The sequence below is a fragment of the Gossypium arboreum genome, chromosome 3 (genome assembly GCF_025698485.1).
Source record: "Gossypium arboreum isolate Shixiya-1 chromosome 3, ASM2569848v2, whole genome shotgun sequence".
In the NCBI taxonomy this organism is placed as follows: domain Eukaryota; kingdom Viridiplantae; phylum Streptophyta; class Magnoliopsida; order Malvales; family Malvaceae; genus Gossypium; species Gossypium arboreum.
In genome coordinates this window covers 23,520,012-23,523,260 of record NC_069072.1, presented here as the reverse complement: position 1 = coordinate 23,523,260, position 3,249 = coordinate 23,520,012, and the positions used below count along the sequence as shown (strand labels likewise).

Sequence of the window (3,249 nt, the reverse complement as noted above, 5' to 3'; positions counted from 1 at the left end):
TCCGATTTAGTTCCCCTTTGCTCTTGAGCTAAATCAAACAATTTACCTCTCCATCAAACACAAACATACGACATTCATATACATCATTATGATTATTGCCGAATACTTAACACAACTAAGCTGAAAATTTACTCAATCTCATCTTAATTTATTGCTACTTATTCATCCAAATTTCCAATACAAGGTATTTAACACCTATGCCCATTTATACCCCATATGGCCGAATGTTTCATTCATTTCCCAACCAGCCATTCAACAAATTTTCAACCTCATTACCACCCTTTTATGTCTAATTGTCTAAATGAGATCATCAACATGCCTAACTATAGCCGAATATGCAACATTAATCTAGCATTCCCATTGCATTTAACACTTAACATTTACCACATCTAGGCCGACTTTGCTAGCACACAAGCCTTTGGTCGAATGTCCTTGACGCCTAGTCACCCAAAATTTCTTTGTTCTTTAAAATTCATCCAAGACCACATTCGGCACCTCCAACTAATAATTTAGATGTTCTCAAGTTCATTCACAAGTAAAATTATACAACACCTTAAGCATTAAACATTTTCAACCTGAAACAATAACATGACCGAATACTCATGCACATACATTCATAAAGGGAACTCAAATGACACCAAAATCTCCTTTCCAAAGTGCATATATGCCCATACATACGGCAACTACCATTCTTGTCTCCCAACCATGAATCCATGAGTTTTGTTATGGGTTAGCTAGACTATACACTTATCAACTTAATCTCAATATCAATTAGTAAACAAAAATCACAATGCATACCTTTCCATTGAAATAGCTATGGCCGAATGCCTTGGTTTCTTTTTAAATCTTTCCTTTCTCAATTTCGCAATGAAGAAGAAGAAAGATGAGCATTCCTTCCCTTTCTCTCCCTCACTCACGGCAATGGCAAGGTAAAAGGGTGAACAAAACCTTTTCTTCTTCTTTCTCTCTAGCTACGGCACAATGGGGGCATCCATGCTCATTTTTTTGTTCATTTCTTTAATGCTAGTTTTATTCTATTGTTTCCTACATACCCCACTAACATAACATGTTGGAAACATGTTTCCTTGCCCATAATTTTGTCATGGCGGCCACTATCCTTGTCAAATGGATTATTTGACATGCAACTCCATTTATTTTACTTCATTCCTTTATTAACCTCTTAAAATTAGCCACATATAATTGAATCCTTTCACATGAGCCCTTTTCTTTCAATTCACATTCAAATTAACTAAATCAAAGAATTAAAAATTCACACATGCATTTTCACATATTTAGACAGTAACTATCATACTCAAATGATTTAGTGACTCGGTTTAGTGGTCCCGAAATCGCTTTCCGACTAGGGTCACTTTAGGGATGTCACATAGGGTGACAAGATTTTGTCAAATTAGGATGAAACCTAATAAGGGGATCCATAGATCGAGTTAATGCAACCCTAGAGTGTTAATTAGAGAAAATTCTTGGTTATTCAATCTAGGGATTAGACGTTATTAGTCTTGAAGAGGGATAATAACATAACTTAGGGATCTCTACGGAACAAGTTGAATGAATAAATCGTCCGATTCGGAGCCAGAATAACAAGTAAAGTCTAGGTGGATTTTTCCTTAGGTATTGTCTCAAGCCAATCGATTTTCCCAAAAGCAATTCCCCAATTCTTTTCTCTGTGCGTTCTTAGTTTAAATAATTAGTTAATTAAAACAAACCCTTTTATTCTTAGGCTAGATAATAAAAAAGATAGTTATTACTAGTACTTTTGGTTCCCTTGGGTACGATATTCCGGTCTTGCCATTACTATACTATTGTTCGATAGGTGCGCTTGCATTTTCGTTGTGATAATAGTTAGTCCAGGTTTGATCTTCATTATAAATATTTATTACTTGTTACGAATCACGCGATCAAGTTTTTGGCGCCGTTGTCGTGGAACTGAAATATTAGGAACACTAAATTTTTAGTACTTTAACCATTTATTTTTCTTGCAATTTTATTTTATTTTATTATTTATTAATTTACTTTTTCTCTCTTTTAGCAGGTTTTTTATAGTTTATGACTAGAAAAAACCCGTCGGGAGCATTACTTTTTGACGAAGAAATTGATCGTACAATTCGCCAAAATCAAAGAGAAATAAGCCGTAGCTTACGATACACGGAGAACGAGTGAGAAAACGATACTAAAACCCCAACCGATGAGATAGCTGAAAACCAAGGCAATCAGCTACCTCCTGCAACTACTGCTAATCAAAATCCTGCTCCACGTACTATGTATGATTATGCTAAACCTTCTTTAACAAGAATAGAATCTAGCATAGTTAGACCTGCTGTAGCTGCAAATACTTTTGAATTAAAACCTAACACTATTCAGATGATACAGCAGTTTGTTCAGTTTGATTGTTTGCAGGATGAAGATCCCAACGCTCACTTAGCAAATTTCCTGAAATTTTGTGATACATTCAAAATCAATAGCGTTTCTGATGAAGCCATTTGTCTTCGGTTATTTCCCTTTTCACTGAGAAACAAAGCTAAATAGTGGTTGAACTCGTTACCACGAGGGTCTATCACTATTTGGGAACAAATGATCGAGAAATTTTTACTAAAATATTTTTCGTCGGCTAAAACGGCTAAATTACGTAATGATATCTCTTCTTTTGTACAGATGGATTTAGAAACACTTTATGATGCATGAGAGAGATACAAGGACTTACTGAGAAGGTGCCCTCACCATGGGTTACCGCTTTGGCTTCAAGTGGAAACATTCCACAATGGCCTGAATCCCTCGACTCGGCAAATGGTTGATGCAGCTGCTGGCGGAACCATCAACAATAAAACACCAGAAGATGCCTATGAATTTATAGAGGAGATGTCACTGAATAACTATCAGTGGCAAGTTATGAGGACAAAGCCAACGAAAATAGCCAGTATTTATAACATCAATTCGGTCACGATGCTCTCTAATCAGGTAGAACTTCTCAATAAAAAGATTGACGGTTTACTTGGTTCTACGCAGGTACATCCAGTAATGAGGTGTGACTCAAGTGGAGGAGGTGTGCATACAGAATATCAATCCTTCAATCCCACAACTGAAGAGGAACAAGTCAACTATATGGGTAACAATAATTTCAGATCTCAAAATAACCCATACAGTAATAATTATAATGCAGGTTGGAGGAACCACCCAAATTTCTCCTAGGGTGGTCAAGGAAATCAAAAGCCACAAAATCCTCAAGGTTTTCAA

General features: G+C 36.1%; 1 non-coding gene across 1 annotated transcript; it reads right to left on the bottom strand.

Moving 5' to 3' along the window:
* Positions 1-2,637: 2,637 nt before the first annotated feature.
* LOC128291039 (small nucleolar RNA R71) lies at positions 2,638-2,744 on the bottom strand. The gene has a single exon (XR_008280816.1). It is a non-coding gene; the product is annotated as a small nucleolar RNA R71 (small nucleolar RNA).
* Positions 2,745-3,249: the final 505 nt, after the last annotated feature.